At 32.8% G+C, this 19,367-nt stretch overlaps 1 long non-coding RNA gene across 6 annotated transcripts; it reads left to right on the plus strand.

The window, feature by feature from the left end:
• The first annotated feature begins 3,593 nt into the window (after positions 1-3,593).
• Positions 3,594-6,455, plus strand: LOC137830282 (uncharacterized). 6 transcript variants are annotated; one of them, XR_011084190.2, is made up of 5 exons: positions 3,594-3,974; positions 4,109-4,209; positions 4,730-4,791; positions 5,567-5,643; positions 6,194-6,455. It is a non-coding gene; the product is annotated as an uncharacterized LOC137830282 (long non-coding RNA). The 6 variants fall into 6 exon arrangements; XR_011084177.2 differs by having other exon boundaries at positions 4,109-4,192; XR_016517789.1 differs by lacking the exon at positions 6,194-6,455 and having other exon boundaries at positions 3,594-4,014; positions 4,109-4,192; positions 5,567-5,929.
• The last annotated feature ends 12,912 nt before the right edge of the window (positions 6,456-19,367 follow it).

The following is a 19,367-nucleotide window of genomic DNA, read 5'->3' on the forward strand; positions in this document are numbered from 1 at the left end:
CGTTGTGGAATCTGCGACATAGTCTTTCAAAAACCCAGTCCTCACCAGCTCATCTAGTTGGTAGCCCAACGACAGGCAATTATCAATTTGGTGCCCGAAAGCCTCGTGGAATTCGCACCAAGAGTCTTTACGGGGCCCTAACACCTTGTCGGTCTTCGCCGGTCGCCTCAACCTCTCAGCTATGTTGGGCACGGCGATCAAATCCTTCAACTCAACCACGAAGTTGTACCTCGCCGGTCTTGCTCTTTCTCTGGCGGGGCGTTCGCCTCCTGCTGGACCCCGGGGCTGGGGCTTTCTGGCCTCGTAGGGGCGTCTCGCCTCTGGCTTCTTTCTCCCCGTCGTGGTCTCATTGACTCTGACGGGTTGAACTCGCGCCGGTCCCCTCGGGCGTGAGGGCACGGCGCTGGTGCGCTTCACACATACCTCCCCCTCCGAAGCAATATGCTCTACCGCCCTACACCGTAGTTCAGCGAAAGTCCTAGGGCGATTGCGGATAATGGATTCTCCGAAGGGGCCGGGGCACACGCCTTTCACAAATGCGTACACGATCATAGGCTCCTCTGTTGTACCAACCTTCACGACCTGGGCCCCGAAGCGATTGATATACTCCTTCAGGGTCTCCCCCTGATACTGCTTCACATCGAACAGGTCGTAGGAGACCGGCGGCGGGGCCTTGTTGGCTAAGTACTGTTCCCGGAACAATCGCGACAATTGGCGGAAAGATGTGATATGACCTTCTGGGAGGCTAATGAACCAGTCCATAGCCATCCCGGTCAGGGTGCTCATGAAGAGCTTGCACTTGGCAGCATCAGAACCGCCTATCAGGACCATCTGCGTGTGAAATGCAGCCAGGTGCGTCTCTGGGTCCTCCATCCTGGTGAAGATCACCTTGGGTCCCGCGAAAGTGTTCGGGGATCGCTGCGTCTAGGATCTCCTGTGAGAAAGGAGTGGAAAACTCCCTTGGTGGGGAATGGTTCTCCATCTCGTCATGCCCAGGCCACCTCCTATCGTTTCTCAGGCCCTAGCGCAACTCCTCATTCACACGGTGGAGCTCTTCGTTCCACTCATGCGAGGCGTCAAGGTCTGCCTGCATGCGTTCCTACTCCATTTTCGAATCCGCCATGTCCTGCTGCAACCCCCTCATTATTTCCAGGACCTGCTGCATGGATAGTTCTGCTGGGGCTGCGCATGCTGTGCTTCGTCTAGTGGGGGCCATTGTCACTCCAACCTCCTTCAACGTTACTGTAACTTGGTAGATTTTCTCGAACTTGTGATGGGACTGATGTTTTATATCGGCCCCACGGTGGGCGCCAAATGTTTCGTCCGGCTGACCGGGACGTCTTCGTGCGCGACCTCAACCGTCAGCTAGGGACTCCTTCCCACTGGTTGCCTGTGGATTCCTGCAAAAAAGAGGACAAAGAGACGCCCTAGCGGCCGTGTGCACTCCGACGCTCAAGTCAGCCAGCAAGAAACACCAAAACTGTCCACCTACGTCTCCGAGCACCGCGTATGGCACTCTGAAGGTGGTAAAAGAACTGTGTATATGTGTGTGTGTTGTCTCTTTCAGGCAAAAATATTTCCCAGTCACTTGTACGCAACCTTGAAGCACGAGCAAGCAACTAGAGATTTCTGGTAAATTTGCCAAAAGTTCCAACCCTCTTTCCAACATTCTCTGCGCTATTTAAACTACCCCAGCATTTAAAGTGCCTTAAAGCGCTTTTAATCACAAACGTAACGCACTCATTAAAGCGCTTAATTAGAAAACGTAGCGCATTTAAGACGTTGAAACGCTCGGGAGCCATTATAGTACCTGAATGCTCGAAAGGGAAACTGTATTGAATGACTTTTAATTACTTGGCACCTGACTAAAGGGTGTTTCTATTCTGGTATGGCTATCGTACACGTGGAGGGCCTCACGACGCCATGACCCCATCTGGGGGCGTTTCTGCCCATCTGGGGACGTCTCTACGTGTGAGTCCTCCTGCTTGGGAGTGCTACTACGCTAGGGGTGACTTTTTGGGTGCCAACTCATGCACCCAAGTATCTGGTCACTTACTTTTAGAGCGTATCTGCCTTCCTCTTGTACCCTGCACCCAGCTGCCCTGGGCGTGACCTTCCTCTTGAGTCGTATCTGCCCCACAAGCGTCTTTGGGGCAGCAGGAGCACTTCACGAGTCAGGCTGCCCTACACTGATGCTTTCACTATGGCCTTGAAGCCACCTTTTCCTTCTCTTTATCACTACCCCAGACTATCGGGACCTGAGGCCTTCCCACGGCGTCGCTCCCTCCATGGTCTTTCCTACCCATGGGTATCGGGGAACCACACTGTGATTGCCTTTTTTTTACACTGTTTGATCTGGCGACGCCCTAGTTGGGTGACGCCTTGCCTTGGCGACGCTTCCTCTTGGCGATGCTGGCACTTGGCGTCTCTCCACCTAGGCGACGCCTTGTGTTGACTTTGACTCTTCAGCCGTTGACTTTGACCTGATTTAGTCAACGCCCGGATACGGGACGGTACAATAATTTTTTTAGTTCTTCACAATTAAAAGAAAAATAAGCATAATGGATTTAAAGACTCCTAGAACACTAAGAACATAAGACTCGAGAAAAAATGGTAAGGAAAAAAAATTGACAAAAATAATTCAAAAGCAGAATTTTAAATTGCTTAATGAATAAAAAGGAGAAATTGTAAATGACTAGAATTTAAAGATTGAATTGAAAGGTGTTTAAAGATAAAAGCGGAATTTAAATTGTTGGAAGATAAAGACATAATTGAAATGTGTTGGAATTTTAAAGCAATCAACTCAGAAAAGATAAGCACAATTAAAATCATGCTCTGATACCACATGATGTGAGTTAATTTTAAGGTTGCACATTTTATGGGTTGCACTTTGTTTATGATTTTTTGTTTCAAGCATAATATGGTTAGAAACCCAAAGAAGATTCTCACTAGACACGAACTTAACCAAGTGGTTAAATAAGTGTGAATGTGCACTTCTAGAGGGTAAAGAGAAAACACAAGATAAGATGATGATGATGAGGTGTTGAATTAAGCACAAAAAAGGAAGCAATTATAATAGATGAACTGAATTGTAAATGAAGAAAAGGAAGAATATAAAAAAAATGGAAGAAGAGTGGCGCAAAGAAGGAAAGGAAGAGATGAAGAAAGCTTATGGAAAAATGGGGTAAGGAGTCACGCCACTTGGAGGATGGAATGCTCCAAGATGAGTGGTGTAGAGCTGCCACTTGAAGTGTAGATCACTCAAGATAAGACCCAAGGATAATGAGAGACTCTATTTTCTTTCAAAATTCAACGTGTGAAGTGTCTCTTGTGTCCTTAGTCATCTGCTTGGCTAATTGGATTGTATCAAGTACCCAATTCATTTCGCAAGACATTAAATCTATCTCAGCACAAAAAAAAAAACATATGTGATGGCGGTTATAATATGACGGTTATTAAAAACTGTCACAATTTACTGTATAATACGACAATTTCGTAAGCACCATAATGTTCCTTCAAAATGTGACATTTAGAATCGTCATAATTGTCCTTAGAAATAAACATTTATATGTTTTGTTCCCTCCATCACATTTGTTTTATTTCCCCCTAAAATTTCATTTCTCACACTTACTCAAAATTTTAATTTTTCAAAACCCTATTCTCTTCCATCCTCCAAAATTTTCTAAAACCCTTTGAAACCCTATTATTCCGCACAACTCTGCTACTGTTGCGTGATGTTGGTTCTAGACGTGCAGTGCACCCTTGCAAATACTGCACAAAGCTCACCGCTGAACCTTCTTCCCAAGCCAAACCTCTAAATTGCGTTCCCAAATCAAAGCTTTCGACCATTTGAGAGCACATAGTTTTCTTTGAATTTCTCTTTGAACCCTCGCTTCTCTGTTACAATTTATCTCTCTTTGAATCCCCCTGTGCATCACCTTCTTCTCTACCGCATCCACCGACTACTACCATAGGTGGGATTCAACATCTCGTCATCCTTGTCGAAGTTAACAAGTTTGATTCAATTTCTCACTCCACCAACACACTGCATGTTTCTTTCTTCGTATTATGCTTCTCACACTCCTAAACTCTTGTTTCGCTGTTTTAGGGTTCTTACGGACACGCACAACTTTGTATTATCGAATGTTGGACCGATTTAGGGTTTTTCCGGGTCCTCTGTTCCTTGTGGGAGGTACACTAGATCATCAGGTTCCATTTAATTACGCATTTTTTCATTAATATACATAACTTTCAATTTCTTGATTTCAAACCCTAGTATGCATTTTTTTGACATTCAACTGCCAAACGATAAAGCATTGGTTGGGCATTCAGTAGTTTCCTTCATTTTCTATGAGGAAAAGTGTAGAACTAGATTTGGAACTTATGGTTTCTAACTTATTGTAAAATACACCCCCACTTCCATGCCCCCACTTCTAAATATGTTCACCCATTTTTAAAAGGACAAAGAGTGAACAATATTTCTTACATCCTTAACTATGCGCATTTTTTGGCAGCACATGTTGTGTTACCTATATCAAAGACAATAACATAATAATTGAATAATAAAGTTGTTTATTACAGAAGGGTGAAGTTCTAATTTCTTTGGTATTACTTTTAATTTTTTTTGCGTTTTTTTCTCTTTTAATAAGAGAATAAATCATGAAGAGCGCATTTTCTATTTGTAATTATGGCTGTATTTGTAACTATTTTTCTTTCATTTATGGTGCAGCTTGTGGAAAAGTTTGGTATTGATCCTAACAATGCTTTTGCGTGTTGGTATTGGGTCGAGTGGTGAGTAATGTTTCATCTATCTCCCCCTCTTATTAGCCTGTTAAAGAATATTTGAAGTCTACAACATATTTGATTATGATGCTCTGAAATGCGACTTGAAATTTGCAGTGCTGTTGGAGTTTTGCCATTGTTTTCTCTATAATAGAGAAGTATGTCTTTCACTGTTAGTGTAATTCTAATCTATAGGCACCTCTTATAGAAGAAAATGTTCCTAGAAATAGTATAACTTCTTGTGGCTTTATTGTTCTTCACCTTCTTTCCTTAAGGAAATAATCAACTTCACAGATTACAAGAATGATGTAGATAAGAATGCTTTTGATGATCATAACCTTTTATAATGAGATATAGTGTAGTTTGGTCTCCATTAATATGTATTTAGATTTCAATTATGTTCTGCATAATATTAGCATTGGTAGTAAAATACAACTTAGTTTTGAATATTCCTTTGGTAGGAAACTAAGAAACATATACTTGAATGTTTTCTTATGATGGTCTTTTTCTCCCTTAAAGGTTCTTAAATGGGACTTCAAGAATTGATCAACATTTATATTCACAGCCCTTTGAAAACAATATACCTATAAATGCCCCTTTTCTAATATTTTATACTTTTGAGCTTTACTGTACATGTGGATCTCTGTTCAACCATTTATTCTTTTAATCATCGTGATACTCCATACTGGTTATCCCTCCAGTATGTTAATTTTATAATCTATAATGTTGTGGTTGATATTTCAATTCAACTTTTTACTTGTTTGGAATGCTAATCCTTTTGTAGTGGATGATGATGACGATGGACTATGGAAGCCCTCAAAGATTCCTAATCCAGCATACAAAGGACTGTGGAAACGCAAGGTTCTTAATGCCACACATTTAAAGTTGAAGTCATTACTCTTTTAGGCTTTTTAATTGTTGAAAATTGTTGAACTGCAATATATATTTTATATATATATATATATATATATTCTGTAAAATGAATTGCAGTTGATCATGATTTTTACACAGTAGAGAAGGATTACATTAACAATATACTATTTTATTTTGTCATTTTATGGTTTAATTGTAAATTTGTGGTTTAATTGTATATTGATCAATATGTTTAATTGTAGATAAATAATCTAATTAGTACTGATTGACTTTACTTTTAACCTTTTAATTTATCAACTAATAGTAAAAAAAAAATAATGCCAGTATAAACTGATTTTAAGCTAGTGTTCATGTTATGCACAAAGTCACATATGCAGAATAAACTGCATAAACTTGTATAAACTGATTTTAAGCTAGTGTTCATGTTATGCACAAAGTCACATCTTGCATTATATCTTGAATTTCATAATATAATATTATTTTCATTTATTTTTTAAAAATTGTCAATTAACTCTAAATATATTTTAATTTATTCGAGGCACGGGATGTCGGAAGTGGTGCTCCTTCACCAAACCAGAATATTATAAGATCAAGTGGAGGCAATAAGACAAATCGGGAGGATTGAGAGTTTAATTGTAATATATTCAAAAAAGTGAAACAATTTATATTGATAGTTTAATTTACTTGTTGTTTGAATTAGTTTGATATTATCAACTTTGTTTTCAGCGAATGAATGAAGTCATCTTTTGATTATATTTATCAATTTTAATTATATTATTAAGTATAATTATATTATGAAATTAGTTTATGCTACAATTTAATTATATTAAGAAATTTAACTATGCATTGAAATTTAATTATAATATCAAATTAAATAATATTATGAAATCAAATTATAAAACAAAATTGAATAAATTATTATAAATATTAAAAATTAAATTAAATATTTAATACTTTAATTATGACAGTTATAAAGGGTATTATAAATGTCATACTATATCATATTAAGTGGCGTTTATAACTGTCATAATTTATGCTAGAATTGGTTTACCCAGTTTTAAAATTACAACATTTATAATTGACGTAAATTACACACTTAAAACCATCACTTTATACAATACATTATATGACGTCTGCTCCAACGGTTCTCACTTGACTGCCACATTAAACTTTGTGGCAGCAAGAATTCTGGCGGTACGCGAGACCGTCATAGACGTATAATGTGACGGTTATAAACGCTAGGTTTTATGAAAATAACCTCCACAACATACACGTTTTTTTGTAGTGTCTCTAGAAAGAGGTTTTGTAAAATTATTAGCAAGTTGTTTTTTAGTTTCAATAAACTTAATTTCACAATTACCATTTAGAACATGATGACGAATGAAATGAAACCTAATCTCAATGTGCTTTATTTTGGAATTTTGAATTTGATTCTTTGCGAGATTTGATGGCATTAGTATTGTCACACAACAATGGCAATTTGCTTAGCTTTAAACCATAATCTTTAAGTTGTTGTTGGATCTAGAAGATTTATGCACGACAGCTTCCAACAACAACCACACAAGCTTGTTTCTTGTTGTGCCAGGCGATAAGACTAGAACCAAGTACGTGATATGTACCACTTATGCTTTTCCTGTATAAATTACACCTTGTAAAATCTGAATCAAAATATCCAATAAGAGTTATAAGAGAGTTAGAAGGACACTATAGACTAACAATGTTTGTTCCTTTGATATATTTAAGGATTTTTTTAGCAGTAGTGATGTAAGATTCCTTAAGATTTGTTTGGAATCTTGCACACATTCATGCATCAAACATGATTTTTAGTTTGCTTGTAGTGCGGGAGAGAAGGAATCCAATCAACCCTATAAACTTGGTTTGATCTACATATTTTCCAACCAGATCAACATCCATGTAACAAAAGCAATGGTCTACGACTCCGCTGCTTGCTTAGGATAGGAGAGCTCCTTTGTTTGTTGACATAGGTGTTGTAGCTTTTTTTGCAGTTTTCCATTTCAAACATCTTCGAAATGTCCCTACATTATTTAGTTTGACTCAAAAAGATGCATTCTTCATTTGTTTGACCTGCAGTCCAAGGAAGTATGACAATTCTCCCATCATGGACATCTCAAACTCCCTCTACATAGCCGATACAAATTCTTCACAAAGGTTATCGTTAGTGGCTCTAAAGATTATGCCATCAACATACACTTGAACTAGGATAATATCATATATACACTTTGTAGTGAAAAAAGTCTTTTCAATTTTTCCTCTCTCATATTCATGAGATAAGAGAAAATTGCTAACCCTCTCATACCACTGTCGAAGGTCTTGCTTCAGTCCATACAAAGCTTTTTTAAGTTTGAAGACATGATCAGGATGCTTATGATCTTCAAAGCCAGGAGGTTGAAAGGCAAAGACTTCTTCATTGATAAAACCATTCAAAAAAATGCTTTTTACATCAAACTGAAAGAGTTTAAAGGCACCTCATACATGCAAAGGAAATCAACAATCTTACAACTTCTAATCTTGCTATAGGGGCAAGTGAGATGCAGTCCAATCTTGTGGTTGATGAATTGATTGGAGTGGCACCGGAATTGAATTGAAGCAAGTGCAACAAAATGGAGATGAGGTGCAAGGATTCATGAGATTGAAGGTGCAATGAAGGGGAAAGAGGTTTGGCCAACCTTCCCTAGGTTCACTAGGCCTAATAGACTCACTAACAAGAGTGGTTTGGGAGAGAATGAGTACTCAAGTTCTGAACTCTTCATTCAATATATGAAAATTTGAATACATGAGTGGAAATTAGGGTATTTATAGATGAATGTAGTTTGCTCCTTAAGCTACCATAACTCTAGTTAAGTAGACTTAACTAAGGTAAGTATGGTGGCTTAAGGAAGTCGTATATGGTCCTTTGAGATGCTCTAGGAGCTCTTACTTGTGTGATAAGTTAGGACTTCTAGAGTGTCTTTGTTTCATTTATAAAGTAAACGTGAAAAGAAACCAAAATACAATTCCTATACAGGTTTATTCTAGTATTTCTACAGACAGTTTATCTATCCTTTATTCTTGTGTATGGTGGCTTGAATGATCCTCCATCAAGCTCCCTCCCTTCAAAAGGATATATCCTCAGATCAGGTTTAAAGTCCCACCTTTATTAGTAATGAGTGAAGTCAAGATCCACCTGGTTCATGGATCCACCTGAAAACGATAACAAACATAAGTAGAATGCAAAAGATTAAAGGTTGATAGATATGTAAACCAAAAACAAAGTAATTTGTATGGTACCTTTCTTATGGTTCTTATTACCTAAAGAAGGTAAATGAAACACCACAAGAAATGGAGAAAACAATGTAGAATAAGAAGAAATAAAATAGGAAGAAGAATTACCTCGATTAGGTGATACAAATATACAAATTATATTTTGTGTCGGGGTAAAATAGTTATATGATTTATGTGGTGTTTTTAGTATTTGTACCTCATGAAGTTTTCGAAATTATTGATCTTTTTTTTTTTGTATTACCAGAAAATCTTCAGAAGGGTGTGTTGAGGAATCTATGCTTTTGTCTGGTTCAGCTCCAAACAGATATTTTTCAAAAGTCAATTGTGTTTGTAGTTGGTTTCCACTATGTGAAGGTATTGAAAAACTAACAACAAACCTATTTCCTCTATAAGTGAAAGGAATTTTATTAAAACAACCTTGGAAAACAAATGTACTGTAAAAATATTTAGATTATTCTAATAAAATTTCATGAGCTTCTTTAGGCACCATGAGACATAAAACTTTTTTTAATCATAATATCCCAAAGAAGGTTTGGCTTCCACTTGTATGAAAGGAAAACCATCATTTGAAAGGAAAAAAAAGGTTTATAAGATGGAAAGGGGTATTTATGTTGTATTTCAACATTTGAATAAACAAAGGTATAAATTGATAATTATCCATAAGAGAAAACCTTTGAAAAATTTGACAAGTACGATGAAAATTATTTTCTCTATGGATAGTATTAAGGTGATTAACATTTTTAAACAAAATATTTGAATCAAGGAAAGAGTCATTGGAAATTATATGAACAATGCTATTGCTAGACTCCTCTCCTTTCAGCTTAATATTAATCAACTCTTCAGAAGATAGCTCTATTGCTTGCTTTTGATTTCCTAGGTTTGGAGGAGGTTATATTATTGGTGTATTTATAATATGAGGTACTTCCTTTTGATTTTCTATGGATACTACAAAAAATGTAATATATGGTGGCAGTTATTTTCGTATAAACTGACGTTTATAAAAGCCAAAATATATGTGTGTGGCGGTTTCCCAAACCACCATAGAATTGGCCACCACAAAGTTTGATGTGGCGGTCTTACGCTACCTGCCGCAACACCCACCACTTTAACACTTTGTTTAAAGTGACAGTTTTTATATGAAAGTAGTGTTAGTCATACTTGTCACAATTTAATTCATTGAAAAAGATTCCAGCACCATTATATATAGGGTATAATTTGACGTTTTTAATTATCAATACTATAATAAAATTGTAAAAATAATATGTTGATTTCAACTAACGTAATTTTAATTCTAAATAAATGGAATTTATGCACCACTTTTTATAATCTGGTTTGCACAATTAAACTAAACATAATATATTTCATAATAAAAAAATAAAATGCTAATAAAATGAAGGTTTAATTACCTTATTCGTCCCTACATTTCAGATCAATATTCAATTTAGTACAGTGGTTTTTAAAAAAATCAATTTGGTTCCTATATTTTTTAAAATGTATCCAAATTGGTCATTTCCGTTAAATCACATTTCCGTTAATTCTTCTTCTTCTTCTTCTTCTTCTTCTTCTTCTTCTTCATAAAAAACTTCGTACCCGATAATGCCAAGATCATCAAAGTCGAGTGCATGTTGGTTGATGTCGAGAACATATAGTTTGGTGCATCTAGGTTGATGCCAAGAAGATCTAGGTTGATGTTGAGGACATCTAGGTTGATGTTTTGTTTTGACATCGTGGTTGATATAAATTCGAGTGCATATTGGTTCATGGCGAGAATATCTAGGGCGATGCTGAGAACATCAAGGTTGATGTCGAGAACATCTAGGTTGATGTTTTGCTTTGACATCATGGTCGATGTATAGTCGAATGCATGTTCTTTCATGCCAAGAACATCCAGGCCGATACCAAGAACATATAGAGTGATGTCAAGAACATATAGGGTGATGTTAAGAATATCTAGGTTCATGTTTTGCTTTGACATCATGGTCGATGTAAAGTCGAGTGCATGCTATTTCATGCCACGAACATCCAAGTCGATCATAAGAATATCTAGGCTAATGCCAATAACATCTAAGTTGATGTTTTGCTTTGACATTTTGGTCGATGTAAAGCCAAATGCAAGATGTTTCATGCTGAGAACATCTTGGTTGATGCTGAGAGAATCTAGGTTGATGTTTTTCTTTGAAATTGGGATCGGTGTAAAGCCGAGTGCATGTTGGTTCTTGCTAAGAAGATCCAGGCAGATGCCAGGAACATTTAGGTTAATGTTTCGCTTTGAAAATGTGGTCGATGTAAAGTCGACTGCATGTTGGTTCATTCAGAGAAGATCCAAGCCAATTGTGAGAACATCTAGGCTAATGTCGAGAATATCTAGGTTGATGTTTTGCTTTGACATTATGATCGATGTAAAGCGGAGTGCATACCTTTTCATGCCGAGAACATCTAGATTGATGTCGAGAACATCTAGGTTGATGTTTGGTCTTTGCATCTTGGTTGATGCAAGTATTCGAGCGTGTTGGTTCATGTTGGCCGAGAGCTTCTTGGTTAATGCTTGGCCCTTGCATCTTGGTTGATGCATGCCTTTGGGCGTGTTGGCTCACACTGCACTCTTGGTTGATGCTTTGCATCTTGGTTTATGCAAATCTTCAAGCATGTCGGTTCACACTGGCTGAGAGCATCTAAATTGACTTTTGACTTTTGCATCTTGGTTGATGCAAATCTTCAAGCGTGTCGGTTCATGTTGGTCAATAGCATGTCGTTTGACGTTTAGCCTTTGCATCTTGATTTAGCAAAATCTTCAAGCGTGTTGGTTCATGTTGGCCAAGAGCATCTCAGTTTATGCTTGATCTTTACATTTTGGTTTATGCAAGTCTCAAGCATGTCGATTTACGTTGGTAGAGAGAATCTTAGTTGAGGCTTGGCTCGAATATTGATATTTGGCTCTAAGATTCTTGGAAAAAAATTTCATTGAGTGCCTCATTAAAACCTTCTCGGCTAAAACCCCTTAAAAAAAAAAGGCCGAGTGAGAAAATAGTACACTGTGGTGGTTACATTACAAGTGGAATAACTCAATGAAAATAAAATTTCAAGTGAGTAGCATTTCAGGTACTCGACATTGTCTTGCCGGATAAATGTTCTAGCATGTAAGCTTCATTCTTGGCTTCGTTACAGATCCAAAAAGGTCCCTCCCAGTTGGTCGAGGGTTTTCCATCAATTTTTTCCTTGCACCATTGTGCATCTGCTAGACGATATCACCTTGATTAAAGGCTGTTGACTTTACCTTTGAATTGTAACTTCTCAACATCCTCTTTTGTAGTTTGTCTCTTTTCATCCCCTAATTTTCTCTCTCAATATCACCTTGATGTCAGCCTACTTCTCAACCTTTTTCTTCTTCGGGACCATCTTGGCTCGAGAATTGTTTCCAAACTCACGCAAAACTTCCCACTGAGGTGGTGAGGTTGATTTATCGCGAATTACGTCCCTAACTTGGCCATCAACGTCTCAAAGTAGTCAATTGACAAAGAGGGGAGTTGGGTAAACAAATTGAGGGCTTCTCCATTCAGGTACATTAAGAGGACTCGACACATGACGATGTCGTCCATGGTGTATAGGCTCATCTGCGTCGTGTAACATCGATGTGCTCATCGAGATCAATTGTTTCATCATATTTGTTTGTGCTTAATCCTTTCTAGCTTGCGGGCAATTGGACTACCATTATCCCATCAATGAAGGGGTGTCGGCGAACTCCCCCAAGTGTTCCAGAAATATGGGTCGTAGTGTTTGGCCTGGATTCGGCCTTCTAGCTACGAACGTTTAACGATCGAATTATGATGGATGGGAATGTCAATGGGTTAGCTTTGGAAGTATATCCTGATCAAATTCATTGTTGTGGGGGTGTAAGTGACCCCTCAACTAACTTCTTTCTCATCTCCCCATTCTCCTGCGAGAGAGCTCATATTTCTTCTATGTTTTTTCACTTCATTTTTGCAATCTTGCTCCGAAGGACCAAAAGTAGAGCTACACGATCATTCTCCATTGTCATTCTTTGTTCGTTAGTGTTATTTGTCGTAGTTACCATAAAGTCTTCTCAGTCCTCCTCGATCTCATGATAGACGTCAATTGTTCTTGTATGGATTAGAAAGATCTCGTCACTATAGTGTGAATATTTCCTTATGCATGTCTTCTATGTGAAAACATAACATTTCATGCGAATATTTCCTTATGCACATCTTCTATGTGAAAACATAACATTTCAGATGTAACTATTATTTACTTTTAAATTTGTTAAACCTTCTTTTGAGCCATCAACACTACACTCTAATATCATATGTTAAAATACTCTGATATCATATGTTAAATTTGGTGTGATAATGTAAAAAATAATATTCAATGAAAAGTACTTTAAATATAAGTTAGTATTACAAATAATAATGTCATTTTAAAAGAATATTCGAAGACAATTTATATGTATATCCTCCTCTTTTAGGTTATCCTTGTAATCTCTTAACAATATTTTAATAATATTTTTCTTAATGTAGATAAAAATTATATATAAAATAGTTAGAAAGACTAAAATTCTTAATATCAATTAATACTTGAATTCTTTATTTAAGATAAAATAAAGGGATAATTATGAATAATTTTATATATTTATTATAAATTAAAAATAACATTACAAATATCTGTATAATCAATTGGATCATAAAGAGATCCTCTAAATTTTTTTTTAAAAAATTAAACATAACTTAAATTGATTGAAGTTAAATAATATAAAAATAATAAGTTTTTTTTTTCTTTAACAATCACTACAAGAAAAATTCAATTTATCTACAAAAGAGATTCGAAGCCAAGTCTCCCTGGAAGAAGCTTTAACCATAACACCAGTCAAGTTTTGTTGTCATGTTATGATTATTATTATACTTATGAGTATAATTATAAATATTAATATAACTAATAAAATAAAAATTAATAACATTCTTCATATATTTAATATCATTATTATTAATATTGTTAAATATTCTTAATATTATTAAATATTCTTAATATTATTAAATATTCTTAATATTATTAAATATTCTTAATATTATTAAAATTCTTAGTATTATTAAATATTATTAATATTATAAAATATAAAATATTATTAATATTATAAAATATAAAATATTATTAATATTATAAAATATTATTAATATTATTAAATACTATTAAATATTATTAATATTATAAAATATTATTAATATTATAAAATATTATTAATATTATAAAATACTAGCGGGCACACAGGCACTTTCGCGCATGTGTATCCGCATTTTTTATTTTTATATAATTAAATATAAAATTTAATCAAATTAAATAATATATTATTATTTGTGTTAATTTTTTATTACTTATATTTATATTTATTTTTAATTAAATATGTTTAAAATAAGATAAATAAAAGAGATAAAATATGAAAAAAATTAGCAATACACAATTTCAGAATCTCAACATTAGGGTTTTTGAAGCATTGAAGAGACGGAAGACCTGGTGAAGTGGCGGTGATGAAATATTGAGGAGACGAAAGAACAACATTACAGTTTCAGAATCTCAAAATTAGGATTTTTGAAAACATTAACATGTTTTTATATTATTTCTCTCTCACAGTTCTCTTATATATCACTCTTTGAGAATCTCAAAATTAAGATTTTGGAGGATTTTGGAGACATATGTTTTTATATTATTTCTCTTTCACAGTTTTTTTATATATCACTATTTTGCTTAAAAAAGAGTAACCGTCCATAAATCCACATTTCACCCCTCTCTCCCCACTCTTCCCTAATAAAAATCTCTCCACTTTCGTGTCAGTTAAGTGAGAACAAATAAAATAAAATTTTAAAATTAAAAATATGCTTATTTAATAAAGAAGAATATCAGTTTAAAATAGAAAAGTAATCAATCTCTCCACTCTTCTGCCAGTTAGGTGATAACAAAAAATAAAATTAACGTATCAATCTCTCCATTAAGTGAGAACAAATAAAATATTTTACTTCCAAATGATACTCACAAAAAAATGGATCTTTAACAATAAAAGATTTTCATCTATGACATCAAAATATATTAATTTTTTCAAAATAATATTAATAAATTATTATAAAAGAACCAACAGAAAGAAAAAAAGATATTTTGAAAATATTATTAATATTATTAAATATTATTATTATTATTAAATATTATTATTATTATTATTAAATATTATTATTATTATTATTAAATATTATTAATATTATTAAATATTATTAATATTATTAAATATTATTAATATTATTAAATATTATTAATATTATTAAATATTATTAAATATTATTAATATTATTAAATATTATTAAATATTATTAATATTATTAAATATTATTAAATATTATTAATATTATTAAATATTATTAAATATTATTAAATATTATTAAATATTATTAAATATTATTAATATTATTAATATTATTAAATATTATTAATATTATTAATATTATTAAATATTATTAATATTATTAAATATTATTAATATTATTAAATATTATTAATATTATTAAATATTATTAATATTATTAATATTTTTAAATATTATTAATATTATGAATTATGATTTTATAATTCTTCATATTATATTAATGTTTTTAATATTATGTATATAATTATTATGATAATAGGTTGTAGGTAATAGAGATCCGTGGGTGATAATTCGTAGGTAATAGAGATTCGTGCGTAATAGTTGGTAGGTAATAGATAGTAGGTAAAAATTGGTAGGCAATAAGATCCATGGATAATAGTTGGTAGGTAATGGTGAAATTACCTACGGAATCAGAATCTGTGGGTAATGTCCGTAGGTAATGTTGTTCATAGGTAATATTTGTAGGTAATGTTGAATTTACCTACGGATTCAGATCCGTGGGTAAAAATCCGTAGATAATACTAATTTTTTTTGTAGTAAATTAAAATTGTATAAAAAAGTTTTATCTTCACAAATCTTGCAAAAAAATCTTCCAAAAGTTGTTTTCTAAACTAATAAAATGATATATTCAATGAAAAGTACTTATAAATATAAGTGACTACTACAAATAATAATGTCATTTTAAAAGAATAGTCAAGACCCTTTGTGTTTATATCCTCCTCTTTTAAGTTATCCTTTTAATCTCTTAACAATATTTTTTCTTAATGTAGATAAAAGTCATATATAAAATAGCTAGAAAGGTGAAAAGTCTTAATATCAATTAATAGTTCGAGATCTTTTATTAATTTGTTAAGCAAATTACAAGTGTCAGAGTCTTATGAAATAACATTAATAATACATAATGAAACATTTAATATAGTTACCTTCATAAATTTATCTGCCGACATAAATTGTATCCGAGAGATTGCCGATAAGATGATATTATGAAAAAGAAGGTCAATGAAGGAATTAAACGGCTCCAAAATGAGTGTTCAACACAAATTATCAAATGAAAAAAAAAATGTAAAAAGGTACTACAACCTTATTTATATTAGTAAACGTTATGTCTAGCCAACAAATATTAGGAGTCCGTTTTTTAGTATCATTTATTTTTTTAAAAGTAAAGATATAAATAGTATCGGAAGCTCTAGATAAACAGATATGTGTTTTAATTTATTAAACCTTAATTGAAAGAAATAAACTTATTAAAAAAGGAGGCTCCATAACCAAACTAAACTTAATTTATAAAAATCAAGAACATATAAATATGTTAAATAAAAACACAAATAAAAGTTCCCAATGTTCAAAAAATAGTAAAAATAGAAAAATAATTTTTGAAACCAAACTTTTGTTGGAATAGAAAATAGGCGTCTTCACATACAATTATTTTTATAAATTGCCAATAATACTTTTAAAAGTAATTAATATTGTAAAATAAATTGAAATAAACTCTTAGAGAGTGCTCTTGTTTTAGTTTTCTGAGAATTACAATTAATTGTCCACGGATAATATATAAATAGAGAGAAAATGAGCGTGTGTTATTCTTCATATTTCTTTGGTTTCCCTTTTCTATCATATAATAACTTAGACCCACCTCATTTAATATCTCTTTATATACATTGAGACTTATACTAAAAAATATAGTAAATACTTTTGGCGTTTGTGAGAAGAAATACATGGCTAGACACTTTGTTGTTGTTGTTGATGGTGGTGATGCAAATGAAGGTTTGGTGCTCCACTCTCCACCTATACTTTTGTTTCTCATGATTATTGCCTCTCTTTCTATGATTTCAATCATCATATTTGCCTGTGGAGACGACAACAACAATAGCAACCGCCGCGGTGGTGCCTGCGCTGGTGGCGGCGGTGGATATGGCGGCGGTGGATGTGGCGGCGGTGGATGTGGCGGCGGTGGATGTGGCGGTGGAGGTGGAGGTGGATGTGGAGGTGGAGGTGGATGTGGAGGATGTTAGAAGCTATCTATATGCAAAGTGCATGGCAGAGTGCACTTTACCGGTATTCTTGGTGACGGTCTCTTGTTTTCGTTCTTTATCATTGTTTTATACACAGTCTTAGGGAATAAATATCATTATGAAGTGCAGCTTTAAGGTTCTGATATATATATCCACTAAGAGACCTTAAACATGTCTTTTCATCAGACACTGTCTTTTCTCTCTCTGTTAAAATCATCTATTAATATTATGAAACTTTTTCATGTTGTATAATGAAAATGTATATATTAAAAGTTACTATTCCGATCCAAATAAGAGAAACTTTCATCTCAGAGTTGTAATAACCAAGTGTTTTCAAGACACCTTTAGAAAAATAAAATTGACATGTTTTTCAGTAGATTGAGCATATTGAACTGGAACAAGATGTTCTTTAAAACAAATTCAAAGGTATTAATATTAATCTGCATGAAATCTTGCACATGCCAACAGATAAACAAAAATAGTACAAAAGATAAAATAAATAAACCATATATGAAGAAGAAGGAAATACCAAAATAAGTTTAAAACAATTATTTTCTATTTCTATTATTTATTTTACTTAGTGTAAGGATTAGGATTAAGTTAGCCATTAAGTTGCTCTAAATTTCCTCTTTCGTATTTACTTAATCTAAATTTATTTTTATTTTTAATTTAATGACTCTAAGACGTAACTTTTTAATCGTCAGATTAAAGAAAATAAAAAACTATTTTACCCATAAAATGCTCACAAATTATTTTATTAAAATTATTGTTTGGACTTCGTCATTTAATATTATAGGAATAAACTAAAAATAAAATTAAGGGAATTAAACAATATAATTTAAGAACAAAATTTAAGTGATTAGAGGTTGTAATATATATATATATATATATATATATATATATATATATATATATATATATATAAAGATAACATTAGATTAATTTGTGTGATTTTTTTTTATCAGTAATGAATAAATAAATTAAAATGATACTTTAGGGGTATCCCAACTCTTATACATGACTCGACACACCAATGTAACCCATCAAGATATACAGATAGTAGAAGGAATTACTTTGCCTCTAGATAAATGAAAATCAAGATAAAGGTTGTTAAGCCAATATGATCCATCTGTATAAGCCAATTTGTGTTGAATCTAATATGATGTAATGCATAGATAAGCTATATTTGAAAGATATATTATTAAAAATTAAAAATAAAAATAAGTATTAATGTAATTGAAATTTATTAAAACATTATTGTTTTTTCAAAAATCATTTCACAATTAAAAATATTTAATATTCCCAACCATTCTCAATTTCAATAAAATAGTTTAAATAGATCATTTATTATTATTTCAAAAGAATAAAAAACTCAAAAAATATTAAATTATTTATTAAAATCACCTTCAATCATGGGAAATTATGGCCAAATGGGATGGGGAAGGGACTAAGAAGATTCAATGTAAATTGTGGCTATAATACAAATTAATCAATCAATTAATATTTATAGTCCAGTATGGACTATTTTCACATGGGTGTTACGTCCTAAAAAATACATTTCAATGTGTTCAGAAACTATATATTTTAATTCTAAAGGTCATTTTGAACAAATATCTTTATAAGGTGGTTGAAACTATAAATGAGGAAATATTTAGGAATTTACAAATAATATATTACTTTCAATATGTTCAAAAACTATATATTTTAATTCTAAAGGTCATTTTGAACAAATATCTTTATAAGTGGTTGAAACTATAAATGAGGAAATATATAGGAATTTACAATAATATATTACTTTCAATATGTTCAGAAACTATATATTTTAATTCTAAAGGTCATTTTGAACAAATATCTTTATAAGGTGGTTGAAACTATAAATGAGGAAATATTTAGGAATTTACAAATAATATATTACTTTCAAAATGTTCAAAAACTATATATTTTAATTCTAAAGGTCATTTTGAACAAATATCTTTATAAGTGGTTGAAACTATAAATGA

The sequence above is a fragment of the Phaseolus vulgaris genome, chromosome 11, assembly GCF_051622355.1.
Source record: "Phaseolus vulgaris cultivar YP4 chromosome 11, ASM5162235v1, whole genome shotgun sequence".
Taxonomy (NCBI): domain Eukaryota; kingdom Viridiplantae; phylum Streptophyta; class Magnoliopsida; order Fabales; family Fabaceae; genus Phaseolus; species Phaseolus vulgaris.